Source organism: Hypanus sabinus, chromosome 12 (genome assembly GCF_030144855.1).
Source record: "Hypanus sabinus isolate sHypSab1 chromosome 12, sHypSab1.hap1, whole genome shotgun sequence".
Lineage (NCBI taxonomy): Eukaryota > Metazoa > Chordata > Chondrichthyes > Myliobatiformes > Dasyatidae > Hypanus > Hypanus sabinus.
This window is the reverse complement of record NC_082717.1, coordinates 27,739,410-27,764,565: the sequence shown is the minus strand read 5'-3', so window position 1 is coordinate 27,764,565 and position 25,156 is coordinate 27,739,410. Positions and strand designations below refer to the sequence as shown.

The 25,156-nt window shown below is 39.8% G+C and overlaps 1 protein-coding gene across 7 annotated transcripts in view; it reads left to right on the top strand.

Annotated features, from left to right (window-relative positions):
- LOC132402718 (CAP-Gly domain-containing linker protein 4-like) overlaps positions 1-25,156 on the top strand; it is a 332,263-nt gene that overhangs the window by 256,933 nt on the left and 50,174 nt on the right. The window lies entirely within an intron of this gene.

Genomic DNA, 25,156 nt, shown 5'->3' with positions numbered 1-25,156 from the left:
ACCTTCCCCCCCATATCTCTTCATGCCCTGACCAATCAAGAATCTATCAACATCTGCCTTAAATATACATAATGACTTGGCCTCCACAGCTGCCTGTGGCAAAGAATTCCACAGATTCACTACTGTTTGCCTAAAGAAATTCCTCCTTATCTCCGATCTAAAAGGATGCCCCTCTATTCTGAGGCTGTGTTCTCTAGTCTTAAACCCTCCCACCATCAAAAACATCCTCTCCACATCCACTCTATTAAGGCCTTTCACCATTCTTCTGAATTCCAGTGAATTTAGGCCCTGAGCCATGAAGTGCTCTTCATTTGAGAGGCCATTGAATCCTGGAATCACTTTTTTGAACCTCTTTGAACACACTCCAGTTTCAGTACATCCTTTCTAAGATAAAGGGTCTCAAAACTGCTTACAATACTCCAAGTGAGGACTTAGCAGTGCTTTATAAAGTCTCTATATTACATCTTTACTTCTATATTCTAGTCTTTTTGAAATGAATGTAAACATTACATTTGCCGTCCTCACCACAGATTCAACCTGCAAATTAACCTGTCGAATCCAGAGATACTGGCCACGTGACAGATGCACTGCCACCTGGCTGGTTGGAGGACACACCACATGCCAATCAACATTTGGTCCCCCCCCAACTAATCAATGCACATTTAAATTATTGGTCACCTTAATTGGATTATCTCGCCCAGCCCCATGCTATAAAAGGTGAGACTTGTCCTCTTACAAACCACCTCATTGAAGGTAAGTGCATTGATTTATGTTTGGGAAGGTCTATCATTTGTCCTGGTAAGGGAGCCGCAGCTATCCAAGGTCAAGGGGGATAGCTGTTGTAGTGCTTTTCCCTTGTTCTTTGTTTGTGTAACCGTACCCTGTCCCCACACCGCTTCCTGTGTATTGCAGTTGCTTGTGTTGACCCGACTTCCCTTTGTAAATAAATTCCTTATTATTAAAACAGTGTGTGTCTAGGCCTGTACTGTTGAGACTCAAAGAACCAGTTATTTCCCATCAGAACACCTGTAGGGAATCCTGCACAAGGGCTCCCAAGTCTTTTTATGCCTCAGTTTTATGTATTTTCCCTCCATTTAGAAAATAGTCAAACCTTTCATTTCTTCTACCAAAGTGCATAACCATACACTTCCTGACACTGTATTCCATCTGCCATTTCTTTGCCCATTCTTGTAATCCATCCTTCTGTAGCCTCTCAGCTTCCTCAAAACTCCCTGCCCCTCCACCTATCTTCATGTCATCTGCAAACCTTGCAACAAAACCATCAATTCCATTGACATTGTCCAAACCATTGTATGTCCAAATATATGGTATGGACATTATATGTCCAAATATATGGTATGGACATTATATGTCCAAACCATTGACATATAACATAAAAAGATTCAGTCCCAACACAGACCCCTGTGGAACACCGCTAGTCATTGGCAACCAATGAGAAAAGGCTCCTCCTGCTAATCAGCCACTCATGCTCGAATCTTTCTTGTGGCTTGTTAAGCAGCCTCATGTGTGGCACCTTGTCAAAGGCCTTTTGAAAATCCAAGAACACAACATCAACTGATTCACCTTTGTCTATTCTGCTTGTTATTTCTTCAAAGAATTCCAACAGATTTGTCAGCAAGATTTTCCCTTGAGGACATCATACTGACTATGGCCTATTTTATTATGTACCAAGTATCTTAAGGCCTCATCCTTAATAATTGACTCCAACATCTTCCCCAACCATTAAGGTCAGATTAACTGCCCTCTTGTTTCCCTTCTTGAAGAGTGGAGTGACATTTGCAATTTTCCAGTCTTCCAGAACCATTCCGGGATCTAGTGATTCTTGAAAGATGATTAGTAATGCCTCCATGATCTCTTCAGCCACCTCTTTCAGAACTCTGAGGTATATAACATCTGACTTACCTACCTTCAGATCTTTCAGTTTCCCAGGAACTTTCTCTCTAGCTATGATAATTTATTGTATTTGTTACATGATTTGTACATGTTACATGATGAAACTGTTCTCTCATACAAAGTATTTCTTCTGATTCAGTGTTAAGCTTCTATATTGTAATGTGGAGTTATTAGAGTCACATATTTGTTTCCCAAAACATGAAATACAAGTCTCAAGAAATGTAGCATGGCTGATCAGTAAAGATTAAATGATTAAAGCATTTCATCAACTTCTGCTGGAATGAGGATAATCTCTTGAAATGTTTGTATTCTAAAATTCAGCTTTGACAGGTAGCAATGACAGTATATTATATGCTTTTGCACAAGGCTTTCTGTCCTTAAATTTTGATTTATTATTTGTACTGTGTGCATACCTGTTAGCAAAAACACATTCTAATGCCCCGAACAATGCAAAATTTTCACCATTCACTATTTCCCACTCCATTTAAAAACAAACTTCATCTTTTTACTATCAGAGTATATGATCTCACAATTTTTCACATGATTTTCAAAATATCATTTCACATAAACTGTACTGCAGATGCTAATAATCAGCAATTTTTGTTTTTATTTCTGGAAACACTTAATAGATAGGCATCATCTGTTGAAAGAGAAGCAGTGAAATCTTGAAGTCAAAGATACCTGATGGAATTGAATTGACTTTATTTCTTACATCCTTCACATACATGGAGAGTAAAAATCTTTATGTTCCGTCTCCATCTAAACGTCCGTACAAGAACTGCTCATCAATCCATGTAAGAATATTAGCCCCAATTTCATGAACTCTAACATATAACCTTATCAAAGGCTTTCTACTGGTTTACTCTTATGTATTCTAATGGTTAAAACCTCTAAATATCCCAACAGATTTATCAAACATGAATTCCCTTTAATAAATCCACATTAACTGTGCCTCGTTCACTATTTTCTAAGTGTTGTACCTCTCCTTCATAATAAATTCTATCATTTTTATTTCTACAACTGATGTCATATTAACTGATCTATAGTTAACTATTTTACTCTTTTTTATTAAGCATTGGAATTATGTTTGCTACTTTCCAATTTGTGTGATCTGTCTAGAATTTATGGAATCCACAGCAAAGTTCTATAAATTCTGTCAGGTGCATGCACTATTCCTTTCAAATTCCTTGGATACAGGTCCTAGCTATTTATCAGAATCTAATTTATTATCACTGACATATGATCTGAAATTAGTTGCTATGCAGCAGCAGTATAGTGCAAAGACATAAAAATCTGTTCATTATAAAAATAAATAAATTGTGAAAAAATAAAAGAATAACAAATTAATGTTCATGAGTTTATGTATCTGTAGTTTTACATTATTTCTGGAGTAGTTTCTGTCTGTGCCTGTTCTTATTCTCCACTTTAACTTCAGCTAGCTCATTCTGAAAAAGACCCACAATGATTTTAGCTAATAATTTCTATTTTTTAAATATATAGAAGTTATTACAGTCTGTACTCTTTTTACCAGTTACACTACTCTTGCATTCCACTTTATCTTTCCTTATCAATGTCTTGGTCTTCTTTTGCTGAATTCTGAACTTCGTTTATCCTCAGGCTTACTCATTTTGGAAACATCGTAAACCTTTTCCTTTCATCCAATACTTCCCCTGATAACCTTTGCCAAGCCACTTTTTCTGGTTTTGCCTTAAAGGTTTACATAATTTGTAAATAATGTATTAACTACTTAAAATGGAATACATCGGCACGGACTAGGAGGGCCAAGATGGCCTGTTTCCGTGCTGTGATTGTTATATGGTTATATCACAGATACAGGATCTTTGGTTCAACATGTCCATGCATATTCATTGGTGAGGCAGTGTGAGGTTGAAAAGACCTCAGGCCCTTTTGGAACTTAAAAAGTGGGCTGCAATCATAACTCTCTCTTAGGCACTCAGTGGGGGCCAATATAAAAGGCAGGGTGTAAGCAGAGTGGCCTTTACCAAGTATAGGTAGGCAAGATGGTAGTTCAGCCAGTAGAATGCTCCTTCTGTAAGATGTAGGGTTTCCCTGATAACTACACCTGCAGGAAGTGCACCCAACTTCAACTCTTGACTGACAAAGTCAAGGAACTGGAGCAGGATGTACTCAGAATCAAACCTCATAGATGTGACTTTTGCTGAGGTCGTTACACCAAACTGGAATGTAGATCATAGATGGGTGACCACCAAAAGAAGTAAACCATCAGTGCAGTTTCCCTGTGGTTATTCCTATCAGCAACGAGTATACCCCTTTTAAATACTGCTGGAGAACCTCAGGGCACAGCAGCAGCATCCTAGTAGTCAGCTCTGAGGCTCATCTGGGAAGGGTAAAGTTAGGTAGAGTGATAGTTGACAGAAGATTTGATTGTTCGGGAGATGGACAGGAGATTCTGTCCAATACATTGATTTATCAAGCCCAATATGCCAAAAGCTTTCTTTGCATCCCTGTCTACCTGTGACACCACTTCCAACGAATTATGTACCTGCATTCCATTATCCCTTTGTTCTACCACACTCTTCAGTGCCCTACTGTTCACTGTGTAAGACCTATCCTGGTTGGTCCTACCGAAGGGCAAAGCTTCACACTTGTCTGCATTAAATTCCATCTGCCATTTTTCCAGCTGATGCAGATCCCTCTGCAAGCCATGATACCCTTCCTCACTGTCCACTACACCTTCAATCTTGGTGTCATCCACAAATTTGTTCATCCAGTTAACCACGTTATCATCCAGATCATTGATAGTGTGTTGCCTCCCAGTTGCTAGTGTTCAGGATGTCTCAGAGAGGCTGCAGAAGCTTCTCAGGTAGGAAAGTGAGCAGCCAGCAGCTCTGGGAACGAGGTCTTGTGCATGGAGTTTAGGGAGTTGGGAAGTGTCTGGAGAACAGAACCTCCAAGATAGTAATTTCTGTTTTACTCCTAGTGTCATGTGCTAGTCAGGGAGGGAAAAAGATGATAGTACAGATGAATGGGAGACTGAGAGAATAGTGCATGGGGTAGAATTTCAGATTTCTGGATTTTTGTAAGCTCTTCTGGGGAAGGTATGATTTGTATAAAAAGGGTGTAGTGCACCTGAACCTGAGGGGACCTAATATCCTTGTGGGCTGTTTTCCTAGAACGGTTGGGGAAGTTTAAACTAATTTGTCGGGGGGGGGGTGAGAACTGGACTGATAGGGCTGAGAATGGGGTAGTTGACATACAGCTGGATACAGTGGGTAGTGAGACTGTGAAGAAGGACAGGAAGATGATAAGGAAAATTGCCATCAGTGGGATGAGTTAAAGTGTTACATGAGGGCAAAATCAAAAATGGTGATAAATACAGGACTGAAGTTATTTTTGAATGCACTATGGATATGGAATAAGGTAGATGATCTTGTAGTGCAGTTAGACACTGGCGGATATGACATTGTGGTCATCACTGAAAAATGGCTGAAAGAAGATCATAATTGTGAGCTTAACATCCAAAGGTACACATTGAATTGAAAGGACAATTAGGTGGGCAGAGGGGGTGGATGGCTCTGTTGATAAAAAATAAAATTGTTATCCCTAGAAAGAGGTGACATAGGATCAGAAGATCCTTGTGGGTAAAGAACTTGCAAGGATTATAAGACCCTGATAAGAGTAATATACTGGCCTCTGAACAGTAGCCAAAATGTACAGTATAAATTACAACAAGAGCATGTATTAAGGGAAATGTTACAATAGTCAAGTGGGATTTCAATATGAAGATAGATTGGGAAAATCAAGTTGGTGCTGGATCCCAAGAGAAGGGAATTTGTTGAATGCCTACAGGATGACCTTTAGAACAGCTTGTGATTGAGCCCACTTGGGGAAAGGCAATTCTGGATTGGATGTAATGAACCAGATTTGATTAGGGAGCTTAAGTTAAAGGAACCCGAAGGAAGCAGTAATCATAACACGATAGAATTCACTCTTAAGAGGAAGATAAAATCTGACGCATCAGTATTACAGTGCAGTAAAAGGAAGTACAGAGAGAGAAGCTGGCAAAAATTCATTGGGAGAGGACACTGTGTGGGATGATGGCAGAACAGTAATGGCTGGAGTTTCTGAGGGCAGTTTAGAAGTTGTGGGACAGATTCATCCCAAAGATGAAAATATATTCTAAAAGAAGGATGAGGCAACCAAAACTGACAAGGGATAGGAAGCATAAAAACAAAAAGTGAGGACAAAATATGGCAAAAATTAGGGGAAGTTAGAAGACTGGGAAGTTTTAAAAAACTAATAGAAGGCAACTAAAGAGCCATAAGGAGAGAAGGCATAAAATCTGAAGGTAAGCCGGTCAAAAATGTAAAAGAGGATACCAAAGCTTTTTTCAAATATATAAAAAGTAAAAGGGAGCTGAGAGTGAATATCGGACCACTGGATAATGACGCTGGAGGGGTAGTAATGGGGGACAAAGAAATGACAGATGAACTTAAGTATTGTACATCATTCTTCACTGTGGAAGATACTAGCAGCATGCCAGAAATTTGAGGGTATGAGGGTAAAAGTGCAATTGCTAAAAGGAAGATACTTGGGAAGCTGAAAGATCTGAAAGTAGAGCAGTCAGCTGGACCAAATGGACTTCATCCCAGGGTTCCGAAACAGTTTGCCGAAGGGATTGTGGAAGAGTTAATAGATTCTTGCATGTTTATGAAGGACTGGAAAATTGCAAATGTCATTGCACTCTTTGAGAAGGTAGAGAGACAGACGAAAGGAAATTATGGACCAACTAGCTTGATCTCAGTGGCTGGGAAGATGTTGGAGTCCATAATCAAAGATGAGGTTTGGGGGTACTTAGAAATGCATAATAAAGTAGGCCAATATCAGCATGGTTTCCTTAAGGGTAAATCTTGCCTGACAAATCTGTTGGAATTCTACCCCCACTGCGTACCCGATTACTGGAAAGATACTTGCATGGATAGAAAATTAGCTGACTGGCAGTGGGCAAAGAGTGAGAATAAAAGGGACCTATTCTGGTTGGCTGCTGGTGACTAGTGGGGTTCCGCAGAGATTAGTATTGGGATTGCTTCTTTTCACATTATGTCAACGATTTGGATGATATGATTGATGGCTTTGTGGCCAGGCTTGCAGATGATATTAAAATAAGTGGAGGAGCAAGTAGTATTGAGGTAACTTGGAGTCTGTAGAAGTACTTAGACGATTCGGGAGAATGGACGAAGAGGTGGCAGATGGAATATAGTGTAGAGAAATGCATGGTCATGCATTAAGGTAGAAGCAATCTAGGCATAGACTATTTTTGAAATAAGGAGAAAATTCAAAATTCAGAGGTGCAAAGGGACTTGGGAGTCACTCAAGGTTAACTTTAGTAAAGAAGGCAAATGCAATGTTGGTATTCATTTTGAGAGGACTAGAATATAAAAATAAGAATGTGTTGGTGAGGCTTTGTAAGGCATTGGTCAGACTATACTTGGAGTATTGTGGTCAGTTTTGGGCCCCTTATCTAAGAAAAGATGTGCCAACATTGGAGAAGGTCCAGAGAAAGCTTATGAGAATGATTCCAGGAATGAAAAGGGTAATGGCTGTACCTGCTGGGGTTTAAAAGATTGATCTCATGGAAACCTATTGAATATTGAAAGATGTATGCAGAGTGGATGTGGACAGCATGTTTCATATAGTGGGGGAGTCTAGGAACAGAGGGTACCACCTCAGAGTAGATTGATGTTCATTTTGAACAGAGATGATGTATTTATTTTTAGCCATACAGTGGTGAATTGATGGAATTCATTGCCACAGATGGCTGTGAAGGCCAAGACATGAAGTATATTTATAGCAGAGGTTGATAGATTCTTGTTTAGTCTGGACTATAGTCAAAGGCTATGGAGAGAAGGCAGGAGAATGACTTAAGAGAGATGATAAATCAACCTTAATAGAGTGGCAGAGTTGGCTTGATGGGCAAAATGGCCTAATTCCTATGCCTTATGGTCTTTTGCCAACTATCAAATACTTCTGCACTAATCCTATTTGTCTGCAGTTAATCTGTAGCCTTGTAGGTCTTGATGATACACGTGCATACACATGCATACTGCCATACAAAACAATGTTCCTCTGGATCAAGGTGTACTTCTACTCCCTGAGTATAGGCAGAGGCTGAAGACTGCAGCACCATTAGTGAGGACTGAGAAGGTATAGACAAGGGAAGCACAATGAGCACTTACAGTACTGCTTTGAATCATTATTCAGTGATTCATCTTTGAACCTGGATGAGTATGCTGCAGTTGTTACCGACTTCTTTAAAAGCTGAGCAAATGAGTGTGTGCCTACAAAGACTTAACTGTCCCAAACCAAAGGCCATGGATGAACCAGGAGGTACATTGTTTGCTGAATGCTAGATCTGTGGCATTCAAGTCTGGCGACCCAGATCTGTACCAGAAAACCAGATATGATTTGTGGAGGGCTATTTCAAGGGCAAAGAGACCATTTCGAATGAGGTTGGAGGCGACATCGATGTATGACAACGCTGGCAGGGTTTGCAAGACATTACTTCCTACAAAGCGAAACCCAATAGCGTGAATGGCAGTGATGCTTCACTACCAGATGAACCCAATGCCTTCTATGCTGGCTTTGAAAGGGAGAATATAACTACAGCTATGAAGATCCCTGCTGCACCTGATGACACTGTGATCTCTGTCTCAGAGGCCGATGTTAGGCTGGCTTTAAAGAGGGTGAACCCTTGCAAGGCGGAAGGGCTGAATGGAGTATCTGCTAAGGCTCTAAAAACCTGTGCCAACCAACTGGTGGGAATATTCAAGGATATTTTTGCAACTTGTCACTGCTACAGGTGAAAGTACCCATTTGCTTCAAAAAGGCAACAATTATACCAGTGCCTAAGAAGAATAATGTGAGCTGCCTTAATGACTATCGCCTGGTGATGAAATGCTTTGAGAGGTTGGTCATGACTAGACTGCACTCGTGCCTCAGCAAGAACCTGGACCCATTGCAATTTGCTTATCACCACAATAGGGCAATGGCAGCTGCAGTCTCAATGGCTCTTCACACAGCCTTTGACCACCTAAACAACACAAATGTCTATGTCAGGATGTTGTTAATCGACTATAGCTCAACATTTAATACCATCATTCCAACAATCCTGATTGAGAAGTTACAGAGCCTGGGCCTCTGCAATTGGATCCTTGACTTCCTAACTGGAAGATCACAATCTGTGCAGATTGGTGATAACATCTCCTCCTTGCTGACCATCAACACTGCTGCACCTCGGGTGTGTGCTTAGCCCACTGCTGTACTCTCTCTATACTCATGACGTTTGGCTAGGCATAACTCGAATACCATCTATAAATTTGCTGATGATAAAACCATTGTTGGTAGAATCTCAGATGGAGATGAGAGGACGTTGAGGAGTCAGATATGTCAACTAGTGGAGTGGTGTTACAGCAAAAACCTTGCACTTAACCTTGCTGATTGTGAACTTCAGAAAGGATAAGACAGGAACACATACCAATTCTCATAGAGGGATCAGAAGTGGAGAGAGTGAGCAGTTTCAAGTTCCTGGGTGTCAAGATGAGGACCTGAGGAACTAACCTGGTCCCAACATATCAATGCAGTTATAAAGAAGGCAAGACATCAACTGTACTTCATTGGGAGTTTGAAGAGATTTAATATGCCAACAAATACACTCAAAAACTTCTATAGATGTACAGTGGAGAGCATTCTAACAGGCTGTATCACTGTCTGGTATGGCGGGGGTGGGGCTACTGTACCAAAAGAAGCTGCAGAGGGTTGAAATTTTAGTTGGCTCTAGCTTACAAAGTACCCAGGACATCTTCAAGGAGCAGTGTCTCAGAAAGGCAGCATCCATTATTAATGACCTCCATTTCCCAGGGCATGCCCTTTACTCACTGTTACCATCAGGTAGGAGGTATAGAAGCCTGAAGGCACACACTCAGCAATTCAGGAACAGCTTCTTCCCCTCTACCATCTGATTCCTAAATGGACATTCAACCCGTGGACACTACTTCAATTTTTTAATATATATTTTTTGCATGATTTTTAATCTATTCAATATGCATATACCTGTGATTTATTTATTTATTATTATTATTATTTTTTTCTTCTATATTATGTATTGCATTGAACTGCTGCTGCTAAGTTAACAAATTTCATGACACATGGCAGTGATAATAAACTTGATTGTGATTCTAATTCTGATCAGAGGATATGTAACTCGCACACATAATACATAAAGCAATTTTGCCATTAGTAAAGTAAAAAATAATATGTTGCTTTTAGGGCACAAGTTAAAAGGTAAACAGTATAATGCTACTGGGATTTCATGTGTGATGAGATCTGGGTGCTGGCAATGAGTTCAGTAGTCTTGTGGCCTGGGGGAAGAAATTGTTTCTCATCCAAACATTTTTTGTCCTAATGTTACAGTACCTCCTGCCTGATGGTGGGCGGGGGGGGGGGGGGGGTGTGGTGGTGGTCAAAGAGATTGTTGGATGGATGGGAGTTATCACTGACAATGCTATGGGCGCTGATAAATATCTCTAATGAGAGTCAGAATGACCCAGATGATCCTCTCAGCAGTCTTCATGATCCTTTGTAAGGACTTGTGGTCAGATGCCTTGCAAGTTCTGTACCAGACTGTGATGCAGTTGGTCAGGGCACTGGAGAGCTTCACTCGCCACAATCTCCTCAGGAAGTGGAGACGCTGCTGTGCTTTCTTTACCAAAAAAAAAATGGTGTTGAGGGACAGGTGAGATCGTACGTTATGTGCACTCCCAGAAACTTGGTGCTCCTAACTCTGTCCGTGGAGGAGTCGTGTATGTGCAGTGCTAAGTGTTCAGCCTGCGCTTTGAGACTCAAGTTTTTGTGTCTCACAATTCTACCAACTGCTCTACCTCCACTCTGTCAGCCATTTCTTGATCTTTGTCGATAATTCCAACCACTGTTGTGTCATCAGCGAACTTGATTTGGATTGAACTGGATCTAGCGGTGCGGTCATGTGTAAGCAGCAGGCTGAGCACGCAGCACCGGGAAGCGCCAGTGTTCATTGTGATGGAACAAGAGATGTTTCTGCCAACAAGAATAGACTGTAGTCTTTCTGTCAAGGAGTCCAGGATCCAGTTACAGAGAGAGGTGTTTACCCATCAGCTTCTGAGGAATGATATTCCATAATCTGTCTGCTCTTTTATTCTGTGTACTGGTCAGAGAGGGCAAATTTGCTGTAAGCCTTGTTCATTGCCTTATCTATCAGGGCTGCCACCACCTTGGATTCTTGGTGTTGTACTCTGGTGTTCTCCTTCCCTCAATATTCCCTGGGCACTACAATTCATTGTTTTTACCATAATATCTGTTAATATAGTACAGGTATCCCAATGCAGCTCCTGCATAGAAACATAGAAAACGTACAGCACAATACAGGCCCTTCGGCCCTCAAAGCTGTGCTGAACATGTCCCTACCTTAGAACTACCTAGGCTTTACCCATAGCCCTCTATTTTTATACATTTTGCCTTTGTTGTTTGCTTTCTTTACATTTAAGATCTTTTTGAATTGAAAGAGATTACTGTCATACACAATTACATTATATTGGTTACCTTAATGAACCTCTAGATACCTGGATCTGCATTTAACCTTTTCTCTTTTTGCAGTACTATATCTAGCATAGCTTCCATGTTGAATCCTCAACATTCTTATTATAGTGTTCTCGCACAGGTGTAAAAACTCTGAACTAAACACCTAGTGACAATCTACCTATGCCATCAACTGCTTTAAATACACTTCAACACAAACTATCCACAACTCTTTAAATAACAAAGAACATAAACTTTATCAACCGTCATTACTTTTAACAGAATCAGCGTTAACATTTTTACTTCAACATATTGATTATCTTATGAACTTACGGCATTGCTTCTATGAAGTTTCTAGAGCGTAGAAAGAAACTTTTCTCGCGCTGATCCTGCACACACAAGCCCCCGCCTTCCCATTTCTCCAAACCGGTATTTTCCCACAAGACGCGGCGAAACCAGGTGTGACGTCATCGCATGCCACGATATATCACAGACAACGAATTTACTTTCAACAACCTTAACTTTAACTAGAAAACGATTACAGATGAATTACTACACACTCCCCGCCTGGCCTTTGTAAGATCACTATGAACATAATACAAAACTTCAGTCTCTAAATCAGTCCTTAGGTAGAAGTAGAACGACTTCTGCAACTGGCCTTTGGTAAGTTTTCAGAACACCTTGGTCAGAAGTTTTCAACTCAACCTTCCTGACATGTCCAATCCTACCAGGGAATGTGGCAGTGATTCTGGCCATCGGCCAGCAGTTGCGGGCGATCTGCTTGTCCCTGTGCAGGACTAAATCTCCAACTTGAAGATTCCTGCAAGGTTCTGTCCATTTTTCTCCATATTGCAACAAAGATAGATATTCATGTCTCCAACGAGACCAGAACTGATTTGCGAGAGCTTGAACCTGTCTCCATTGTTTTGTGTACAAATCCTTATCTGAGGAGTCCCCAGGTGGAGGGGGAGCTCCTGTCTTCTGCGTAAGGAGCATTGATGGCGAGAGTATGAAGGGGCTTTCTGGGTCAGAAGAGACAGGTAGGAGTGGTCGTGCATTTATAATGGATGTGACCTCTGCCATTAGTGTGCACAGTACTTCATGGGTCAGTCGGGTGCGTTGCTGCAGAAACATTGAATCAAGGATCCTTCTGGCGATACCAATCATCCGCTCCCATGGGCCTCCCGTGTGAGAGGCGTGTGATGTGTTGAACTCCCAGTTGCATCCCTGCTCACTGAGGTACCTTTGCACCATTTTGTCCATCCCGAGCTCCTTGTACACTCCAACAAAGTTTGTGCTGCAATCAGACCTTAACTGTTTTGCAGGGCCTCTTAGTGCAAAGAAGCGCCTGAAAGCATTAATGCAGCTGAACATGATGGCCCACCGTTTGCTCTCTGCTTGTCCTCCTCTGGTACGTCTAGTGATGATAGTCCAGGGACCAAACACATCGAGCCCCACAGATGTAAAAGGAGGGCAGGCATTGAGGCGTTCTGGTGGGAGGTCCACCATACGTTGAGCTTCCAGCTTCCCTCGCAGTTTCCTGCAGGTTACGCATCTGTGGAGTGCTGAATTGATCAGTGTTTTGCCTCCCAAGATCCACAGTCCCACTGCCCTGATTGCTCCCTCTGTCAGGTGACGGCCCTGATGCCTTACATGTTCATGGTGATGGCGAGTAAGCAGTAAGGACACATGGCTGTCTTTGGGCAGGATTACTGGGCTCTTTTCTGCAGCTGAAAGGTGAGAGTGTATTAACCGGCCTCCAATGCAAATGAGATTGTTCTTCAGGATCGGGTTCAGTTTCCTCAAAGGGCTGTCCTTTGGTATTGGTTTATTAGCTTGGAGGGCCGAAAACTCCCTTGCAAAAGCTGCTCTTTGAGTTGCTTTAAGGATGAAATCCTTTGCCTGGGCCAATTCGTCCACAGTGTAACTACGTGGGATATGAAGCTGTTTTAGATCTTGAAGTGAATCTCTCCAAACCTCCCATTTGCTTAGCTTGTTTTCTGGTAGAGGAGTATCCCAGTCAGAGAGCTCAGAGGTAAGTTCCCTGAGAAGGGCTCTTCCTTGGATCGTGACTGGCGCCAGTAGACCCAAGGGTTCGAAAACACTGTTGACAGTAGAGAGAACGCCATGGCAGGTGAATGGCTTGATCGCGGTCGGCATGGAGAACGTGAATGTGTCAGTTGTAATCTCCCAAAGGAGGCCCAAACTCCTTTGTGTGGGTATGGTTTCTCCATCGAGATCTAGGTCCTTGATTGCCGGAGCACAGTCATCGTGTTGAAAGGCCTCCATTACTGCCTGACAGTTTGATGCGAACTTGTGCAAGCGGAGGTTTGACTCAGCAAGTGAGGCTTGTGTTTGTCGGAGCAGATTGATTGCATCGTCTTTTTTCTGTAGTGATATCAAGCTGTCATCAACGTAGAAGTACCTTTCCACAAACTGAACGGTGTCATTGCCGTGTTCTTTCTTTCTTTTTCAATGTTTTTATTGAATTTCATATATAAAAAACATATCATAATATTGAATAGGTTATAAGTGCACTGGACTTGAAGTTGAATTAGTAATAAGATAACAATATCTTATTTAAATATCAGCAAAAAAATAGTACATTAATCAATCAAACCTATATTAATTATACATGAAAAAGAGTAAGAATAATCATCAAAAGAAATTTTTTTTTTTAAAAATACAAGAAAAAAAAATATATTGAAAAAAAATTAAACCTAAACTAAACTAACATGGGCAGTAATAACAGTTTATATGTATATGATAGTGTCAAAAACTCCAGAACTCCATACCAGAACAAGAATAAAAAGAGAAAAGGTCTGGAAGAGGCCAAATTAATTCATATGAAAGTGTCGAATGAACGGTCCCCAAGTTTCTTCAAATTTAATTGATGAGTCAAAAATAGTGCTTCTAATTTTTTCTAAGCTCAAATAAGAAATAGTTTGAGAGAACCACTGAAATGTGGTAGGAGGATTTACTTCTTTCCAATTTTGTAATATAGACCTTCTGGCCATTAATGTTACAAAGGCGATCATTTGTCTAATTGAAGGGGAAAACCGATTACCATCCTCATTTGGTATACCAAAAATTGCAGTAATAAAATGAGGTTGTAAATCAATATTCCAAATTGAGGAAATGATAGCAAATATGTCCTTCCAATAGTTATGTAAAGTGGGACATGACCAAAACATGTGGGTCAATGAGGCCACATCTAAATGACATCTGTCACATTGAGGGTTAATATGAGAATAGAATCGAGCAAGCTTATCTTTAGACATATGAGCTCTATGTACAACCTTAAATTATATTAAAGCATGTTTAGCACATATAGAAGAAGAATTAACCATTTGTAAAAATTTTTCCCATTTTTCTGTTGATATATTATATTGAAGTTCTTTTTCCCATTCTTGTTTAATTCTACCTGATATTTCTGGTTGTATCTTCATAATCATATTATAAATAAGAGCCACTAATCCCTTCTGACAAGGATTCAAGGTAAAAATCATATCTGAAAAATCTATCAAAGTTGAGTAGGGGAAGGATGGTAGAACTTTATGTAGAAAATTTCTGATTTGTAAATATCTAAAAAAATTAGATTTAGGTAACTTAAATTTGTTGGAAAGTTGGTCGAAAGACATCAAACTACCTTAAAAAAAAAAAGATCACGAAAACATATTATACCTTTCCTTTTCCATATGCTAAAAGCTTGATCTGTCAAAGAAGGTTTGAAAAAGAAGTTAAGTAAGATAGGGCTATCAAGAACAAAGTTTTTCAGAGTAAAAAACTTACGAAATTGAAACCAAATTCGTAATGTGTGTTTGACAATAGGGTTGGATATCTGTTTATTAAATTTAACTAAATCAGCAGGAAGAGAAGAACCAAGAACGGAGAATAAAGAATATCCCTGTGCATCATTGCATTCTAAATTTACCCACTGTGGGCACAATGGTGAATCCAAATCTAATTTCCAATATATTAAGTTTCGAATATTATTCGCCCAATAGTAAAATCTAAAGTTAGGTAAAGCTAAACCACCATCTTTTTTTAGATTTTTGTAACTGCCTTTTACTTAACCTGGGGTTTTTATTTTGCCACACAAATGAGGAAAATTTTGAATCAATGTTATCAAAAAAAGATTTAGGAATAAAAATTGGTAAGGCTTGAAATAAATAAAAAAATTTCGGTAAAATCATCATTTTAATAGCATTAATCCGGCCAACTAATGATAAGGATAAAGGAGACCATCTTGTATTAAGTTGTTGAATTTGATGAAGCATAGGTAAAAAATTCAATCTGAATAAATCTTTATATTTCTTGGTAATTTTTATACCTAAATAAATAAAGTTATCAGTAACAACTTTAAATGGTATCCTGTCATTCAATAAAGTTTGTGCATTTAAAGGGAATAATTCACTCTTATCCAAGTTTAGTTTATAACCAGAAAAACTACCAAATTGAACCAACAAGGATAAAATAGCGGGAATAGACCTGTCAGGATCAGAAATATATAACAACAAGTCATCAGCATAAAGTGATAACTTGTATAACTTCTCATTACGGGTAATACCAAAAATATTAGGGGATTCACGAATAGCAATGGCTAGAGGTTCTAATGCGATATTAAATAATAAAGGACTTAAGGGACAACCTTGTCTCGTACCACAAGATAATTGAAAAAAAGAGGATCTGTAATTATTTGTAAGAACAGAAGCAACAGGTTTATAATATATTAATTTAATCCATGATATAAAATTAGGATAAAATTAAAATTTCTCAAGGCATTAAATAAGTATGTCCATTCAACTCTATCAAAAGCTTTTTCAGCATCTAATGAAATAACACATTCTGAGGTTGTGGGTGAAGAAGTATAAATTATATTAATCAATTTTCTAACATTAAAAAAGGAATACTGGTTCCTAATAAAACCAGTTTGGTCTTCTGAAATAATTTGTGATAGTAACTTTTCTAATCTAATAGCTAAAATTTTTGTAAGAATCTTAGAGTCTACATTTAATAGCGATACAGGGTGATAAGATGCACATAGAGTAGGATCCATATCTTTTTTAAGAATTAGAGAGATAGTAGCTTCATAAAAAGACTGGGGTAGTCTCTTCTTAGTAAATGCATCATTAAAGATTTCACATAACCAAGGGGAAAGCAAAGAAGAAAAAGTTTTTAAAAATTCTATAATATAACCATCAGGACCAGGAGCTTTCCCTGAGTTCATTGATGAGATAGCCTCTTCTATTTCGGCCATAGAAATAGGAGCATCGAACAAGCTCCGATCTTCATCTGTCAGTTTAGGAATATTCAAATTGTTAAAAAAATTATCCATCATGGACAGATCGCCATCAAATTCTGATTGATATAAAGATTTATAAAAATCTTGGAAAGTATTATTAATTTCTTTATGATCAGTAGTCAGATTACCGTCTTGTTTACGAATTTTAATAATTTGTCGCTTAGTCGAAATAGCTTTTAATTGGTTAGCTAACAATTTACCAGTTCGATCACTATGAATATAAAATTGAGCCCTGGTCTTAATTAATTGATTCTCAATTGAAGAAGATAATAATAAACTATGTTCCATTTGAAGCTCAACTCTCTTCTTATAGAGTTCTTTGGTAGGAGTCACGGAATAAATCTTATCAATTTCTTTAATTTTATCCACTAATAAAGCAATATCTAAATATCTTTGTTTTCTTTTACCGACGGAATATGAGATAATTTGTCCACGGATAAAAGCCTTAAAAGAGTCCCAAAGTATTCCTCTGTCAATCTCTTCGGTATAGTTTGTTGTAAAAAACAAGTCAATTTGCTGTTTTATGAAGATGATAAATTCTGGATCTTGAAGCAAAGTAGCGTTAAGTCTCCAAGATCTAGTATTATTGAAAGAGTCCGAAATCTTGATAGATAACTTCAAAGGTGCATGATCCGAAATGGCAATAGAGTCATATTTACAATCAGTAACATCTGTTAATAAACGATGATCAATAAGGAAATAATCAATTCTAGAATAACTGTGATATACATGTGAAAAAAATGAAAATTCTTTATCTTTAGGGTTCAAAAACTGCCATATTTCAGTAATTCCCGAATCAACCATAAAGGAATTAATAAGTAAAGCTGATCTATTCAGAAGAATTCGAATAGGTTTAGATCTATCCATCGAAGGATTCAGACAACAGTTGAAATCTCCACCCATTATCAACATATATTCATTTAGATTAGGGAGGGAAGTAAATAAACATTTAAAAAATTCAGGGCAGTCAAAGTTTGGAGCATAAATATTAACTAGAGCCACTTTTCGATTAAAAAGTGAGCCAGTTATCAACAAAAATCTGCCCTGTGGATCAGAAATAATTTCATGTGTAAACGAAATTGAGGGGTCTATAAAAATAGACACACCCCTAATTTCGGCGGTACAATTCGAGTGAAATTGTTGACCCTTACAGAACCTAAAAAAGCGTTGATTATCCTCCCTCCTAATATGGGTCTCCTGTGCAAAAATAATATTAGCATTTTAGTCTATGGAATACTTTAAATATTTTTTTACATTTAATCGGATGATTTAAACCATTGGTATTCCAAGAGATAAAATTAATAGACTTATCCATCATGCCAATATTAATTGTATATATCATAAAAGGTTAAAAAGATACATAACCCATAATTCAGGAAGAAGGAAAAATAATTCAGGAGCAACTGGAGAACATGACACTTCAACAATATTAATAATCTAAAGTCGGCCCATAAACTAAAAGCAAAAAAATAAAAAGCAAAAGCGTGAAAAAAGATCCCTACCCCCTCCCCCAACCCCACGAAAAAATGCCAAGCGGCAGGCGCACAAACTAATACTAATATTACCCCCATTTCAAGATGGTAACTCCATGAAAAGAAAAAAAAGACTATATAACACCCAGATATAAATACAGGGTTGTAAAAAGAAAGAATATATATCAATCAAAATGAAAAAATAATATAATAAAGCAAAAGATCATTAATAAAAAAGGATAAACATTAAAGTTTAAAATAGTGTAATATGCCTTTAAAAAAAGATTCCATATTCAGATACAAGATGTTTCAAAAACAAAGACTTATGGGAAGAAGAAAAGACATTTTGAAAAAACCATATTACAGAATATAAATGTAAATTCACCAATCTATTAAAAAAAGGTCATCAAAATAGGATTAAAAAAGGATTCAATAATCACTACAATATATAAAAAAAGGTCCAAAAATCCAAAACATTCATCCCATTTTCAAGTACAAGCAAATAAATGCTTACGGAAAGCAAAGTCTTATCGGAAGAAGAAACGACATCTTAAAAAATAAATCATTATTACAGAGTATTAACGTGTATATCCAATTCAGAGGAAAAAATTAAGAGAAAAGACATTATAGTAAAATCAGAAGAGCATCTATAAACCATGATAATAAAAAAAAACAGGTCTACAGACCAAAGTAAAAAGCTATACCGCAGCTTCATAAGTTAAAGCCCAAAACGAAATGGCATCTTCTCTCCAAAAATTCTTCAACATAACACATAGTTCAACTTGTACTAGAAGACCGATATTCTTCGACGAATTTCTTCGCTTCTTCCGGAGTATTAAAGAAGCGCTGACTGTCGTAACTCAACGTAATTCTGAGATTCGCTGGGTATCTTAAAGCTTGTTTAAGTCCAATCGAATGAATCTCTGCCATCACTGGTTTAAAAGTGATTCTTGCCTTCATCACATCAAATGAATAATCTTCAACAATACGAAACTTGTTGTTTCTGTGAGAAATCATACCTTTCTGACGAGCTAATCGGATTAAAAGCTCTTTCTCCTGAGGATAATGGAGGCGAACAATCACAGCTCGTGGCTTGTCTCTTGAGATCGAAAATCTTGAAACTCTGTGGGCACGATCAATAGTAGGTTTAGCCCGCAAAGCGTCCTTGCCAAAAATTTCCCACAATAAGTTAGAGAAATATTCAGTTAAGTCACCAGACTCAACATTTTCGGGAAATCTGATAATTCGCAAGTTTTGTCTGCAAGATCGGTGATTTTAAACTTATTCTGCTCCACTATTTTAGCGGTCGACCATACCTTCTTCTCCAAAGTTTCAATAGTACGTATTTTTTCACAAATTAACTTGTCAAGAGCCGCAAACTTTTCTTCATGCCGTTCAATATCTGCTGCCTGCGATTGAAGCTTGGTATCAAACGATCTAACGACTTCTTCAAGCTCACACATTTTCGCAGTAAGCTTATTTTCCAGACTTGCAAGTTTAGTATCCATTTTAGTATCCAGAAGACTGGAAATTGCCTCAAGAAATGGAAGGTCTTTAGACGATTTTTTAGATACAGACATTTTAAGTTTGAAAAGATTAAATCAAGTATTATTTTAGAAAAGAAGTAAATCGTAAATATCAGCCCATGTAATTAAGTACGAAAAGATTTGATTAAAGGGTGATTATAGTTTAAAAAATGAAGAGCACCTAAAAGGCAGATGTCTACGTCGCCATCTTGAAACTCTGCCCCCGCCGTGTTCCTGTGCTCTTCGCTCTTCGATGGCTCTTTGCAGCCCATAGGTGGCCGCGGCAGGTGATGGACTATTGCCGAAAACATGGACTTTCATCTGGTACTCAATGACTTCCTTGTTAATGTCATTGTCCTTGTGCCAAAAGAAACGGAGGAAGTTGCGATGGTCTTCCTGTACTAAGAAGCAATGGAACATCTGCTGGATGTCCGGTAGGATTGCAACCTTCTCCTTCCAGAAGCGCACCAGGACCCCGAGAAGGGTATTGTTGAGGTTGGGGCCTGTGAGGAGCACGTCATTAAGGGAGATACCAGCACACTGAGCACTGGAGTCGAAGACCACCCTAATCTGATTAAGCTTTTGTGGGTGGTAAACTCCAAACGTTGGTAGTACCAGTGCTCCTCACCTTCTCTGAGTGGCGGTGCTACCTCAGCATGTCCATTAGCGAAGATCTTCTCCAGAAATGCTACATATTGTGGCTGCATCTCAGGTTTCCTTTTCAGGGTTTTTTGCAAAGACGTGAACTACTTAACTGCCTGCTGTTTATTGTTTGGCAAGCGCTGGCGTTGTTCTCTGAAAGGTAGTGGGGCGATCCAGTTATTTGCTTCGTCTCTGAAGATCTTGGTGTCCATTATTTTTAAGAAGATGGCGTCTTGTGCTGATGGAGCAAGTTTATTATCATGCTCAGTTTGAGCGAAGACTGACTGTCCCAGTGTCTTGTCAGTTACTTTACCACACTTGTTAAAGCCTCGTCGTGCTTCCTTGATACACATGAAGCTTGTGCAGGGTTGAAAAATTGAATGGCGGCCATTCTCTGGCATGTTGGTCTTGAGTGTGTTAACTGTCGGTTTGTGTACATTGCCAAGGCACACGTCTCCTATCACCACCCAGCCCAGATACAGGCGTTGGGCAAAGGGGGCGTTGTGTGGTCCATTGACCTGCTTCCTGACCTTGTGCACCTGGAGAACGTCTCTTCCAAGTAGCAGGAGTATTTCTGCTTTTGGATCCAGTTCTGGGATGTGCTTGACGATGTGGTGGAGATGCAGCTGGTGTTGCACTGCACTTGGCGTTGGGATCTCAGTGCGGTTAGTCAAAATTTCATTGCACTCTAAGAGCGGAGGGAGACAGATGACAACTTTACCATCCAGCGACTCAAGCTGGAAGCCTTCTGCTTTCCTGCCATATCTTTCTACGCTACCTGAGCAAGTTCTAAGGTAGTATGGGAACTGATTACTCTCTACGTTGAACAAGTCGAAGAACTCTGGTCTGACTAGTGAGCGATTGCTCTGGTCGTCCAGAATTACATAGGCTTTGATGGCCTTGTCTTTGGCTCCCTTAGGGTACACCTTAGTGAGGCAGATCTTTGAACAAGAATGGCTTGACTGACCTTGACCACAAACTTCTGTGCGGCTTGAGCTGACAACGGTTGTCTTGGAGTGATCCTCTCCCTCCCCGCCATCCTCTTGTGAAGGTGAAGGAGCTTTGTTGGTTTGCGGTAACGGGCCGGAGTGCATGGCCCCATCGTGATTAGTGCTATTACATTCCGAGCACTTCACGGGGATCGTACACTCTCTAGCGAGGTGAGAGGTAGAAGTACAGCATTTAAAATATTTTTTTTTTCTCCTTAAGAAGGGCCATTCTCTCGTCAAAGGGTTTTTTCCTAAATGTTCTGCATTTTTGAGGGGGTGGGGTTTGTTATGCAATGGACAATTCTTGCTAGGGTCATTGTTAGTTGTAGAGACTTCAGTTTTAATGCACTGAGACAGGTTTATTGATGTTAAGATTATTCGAAGTGGATTTGACTGGCTTGGTGTGAATTGTACTGCTACCTTGACTCATGAGGCTAGGGTCGTTTCGCTTCTTCGCCTCCTTGCACACAAACCTAGTGAAATACTCAAAGGGAGGAAATTGACCATCGATCTCTTCCTTGTACTCTGTGCCAACAGGCAGTCACCTTTCCTGCAGCCCAAATGGAAGTTTGTCCACGATTTGTCTAATCCTGTATGAAGATTCTAGATATGACAGGCCAGTTAAATAGCTGTCTTCTTTAGCGCCTTCAATCTCCATGAGTAGAATTCTGAGCTCTCTTAGTTTAGTGTGGTCTTTGGCTGACACCTTGGGAAAATTTTCCAGACATCGAAACAGTGCCGTTTCAATAATTTCAGGGGCTGCATAGCAATCCCGAAGTCTCTCCCATGCTTTGCGTAAGGCTAGCTTGGGGTTGTTGATGTACACTGAGCGTATGCGTCTCACCTACTCGCATGATTCTTTTCCCAGCCATTTTGTCATAAGATCCAACTCTTGAGTTGCTTGGAGCTGGATTCCACCGATAGCGTTAGTGAATGAGGAGTACCATGCACGATAATTTTCAGGCTTATCGTCAAACTGATATAGTCCTGAAGTGACGAGATCTTGTCGTGCTAAATACTGTGCCATGGGTTCAGTCGCAAGTGGCACACTGGCTGGGGGAATATGTCGGTGGGTATATGACTGAGGGTGTACATTTGTTATGGAATTTGCTGTTCTGAATTCAGCCTTTACCTCTTCTCTCGCCAAATCTGGTAAGTTTGGTGTCGAGAAGTATTTGTCATCAGCCCTTTCATTCTTGAATTCATCGCGGAGTTGCAAGGGTAAGTTATCTTCCTCAGATGGATGTGATGCATTTGGACTTCTCTTTGACTCCTCATGATATGGGACGTTAGCGGATAAGAATGGAGAGGAAGAACAAGTCTTCAGGTCCATTTGAGATCGGACGTATTCGTTAGTGCGTTCCAATCTGGTCCTTTCTGAAGTAGATTTCACTTCATCTAGAACGTGCATTTCTTCAGCATTTGCAAATATTTCTGCTTCCACCCTGGCAGCTTCGGCTTCTCGGTGTAGCGTCAGCACTTCTAACTCTGCTTCTATCCTTACCCTTTCCAACTGGTTTTCGGCTTCACTGGCAGCCTTTTCCATTTTCAGCTTTGCTTCCTGTTCAGTGTATGATGCTCGCACCTTGGCGATTTCTGCTTTAGCTCTTGCGTGGGCAGTCTTATTTGTTGATGCCCTACTGCTCCTGGCGCTGGATGGCAAGGATTTGACACTTGAGCATGTGGCCATCGTACCACTCGTCGAAACACCAGGTAACGCCGCCTTTTCACTATAGTGTTCTCGCACAGGTGTAAAAACTCTGAACCAAACACCAAGTATAAACCGGAGTGAACGAGGTGCGATCCCAGTAAGATTAACCATTTACTGTTCACTCTTCCACATTAACATATTGTGAAAACTGTTGATAAAACAATACAAAATATATACAGTATTTGTTTCCTTCTTGGCATAGCATTTACATCATAAATACTTGCAAAAATAAAACTACAACAAACTATATTACATTAAAGTACAGCATACAGTCAGAATCTACCTATGCCATCAACTGCTTTAAATACACTTCAACACAAACTATCTGCAACTCTTTAAATGACAAAGAACATAAACTTTATCAACCGCCATTACTTTTAACAGAATCAGCGCTAACATTTTACTTCAACATATCGATTATCTTATGAACTTACGGCATTGCTTCTGTGATGTTTCTAGTGCGTAGAATGAAACTTTCCTCGCGCTGATCCTGCACACACAAGCCCCCTCCTTCCCGTTTCTCCAAACTGGTATTTCCCCACAAGACGCGGCAAAACCGGGTGTGACGTCATCACATGCCGCAATATATCACAGAGAATGAATTTACTTTCAACAAAGTTATAACTAGAAAACAATTACAAACGAATTACTAAAGCGGAAATATAATAAACTAAACGAATGCCTTAAGGGCAACACACTGATTTTAAAAAAACTTCCTCTACACTCCATGAATTCACCTTCTGCTCTGTTCCTTCTAATTTGATTTGCCTGGTCTATCTGTCTTTGGAGTCTCTTGATATCACTGCAATGTCCCTGTTGCAAGAATCAGTGGCTTCCCGATTTATAATAGAAGCATAGAAAACATACAGCACAATACAGGCCCTTTGGCCAACAAAGCTGTGCCGAACATGTCCCTACCTTAGAACTACCTAGTCTTTACCCATAGCCCTCTATTTTTCTAAGCTCCACGTAGCCACCAGGAGTCTCTTAAAAGACCTTATCGTTTCCGCCTCCACCACTGCCATCGGCAGCCCATTCCACACACTCACCACACTCTGCATAAAAAACTTACCCCTGACATCTCCTCTATACCTGCTTCCAAGCACCCTAAAACTATGCCCTCTCATGCTAGCTATTTCAGCCCTGGGGAAAAGTCCCTGACTATCCACACGAGCAATGCCTCTCATCATCTTACACACCTCTATCAGGTCACCTCTCATCCTCCGTTGCTCCAAGGAGAAAAGGCCGAGTTCACTCAACCTGATCTCATAAGGCATGCTCCCCAATCCAGGCAACATCCTTGTAAATGTCATCTGCACCCTTTCTATGGTTTTCAGATCCTTCCTGTAGTGAGGCAACCAGAATTGAGCACAGTACTCCAAGTAGGGTCTGACCAGGGTCCTATATATAGCTGCAACATTACCTCTCAGAGGTATAATATTCAATAGTTCAATGGTTCAGTTTAATATCAGAGAATGTATACACTATACAACCTGAAATCCTTACTCTTCACTGACATCCATGAACCAGAGAGAAAAAACCTGAAGAATGAATGACAGAAAAATGTTAGAACCCCAATGCCCTTCTCCCCCTCCCATGCACAAGCAGCAGCAAAAGCATTAACCTTTCCCTTCCCCCAATTACTTCAGCAAAAGCACCAGCCCGCCCACTACCTACCAAGCAATAGCAAGCCCCCAGAGTATATGATCTATATTCCATGAAAAGCTACTGTCCATCTCAATAGTCTCTCTCTTTCTCACTAACAAGGGAGAGAGAGATCATTCCTGCCACAGTGAGAGGGAAGACCAACAGTTTGCTGTTTCGATGTTAACCTCTTGAGAATCAGCAAACTCTCTTTCACCATCAAGAAAGAGAGAGGGATCACTCAAGTTCAGAGGTCTCTGACAGTTGAGCCCACTGACTTGATGTTCTGATCTCCCGTGATGCTTCAGTCAGTGACTTCAGCAAGGAATTGGGTCGTCCACTGGCACAGAGCTTCACCCCAA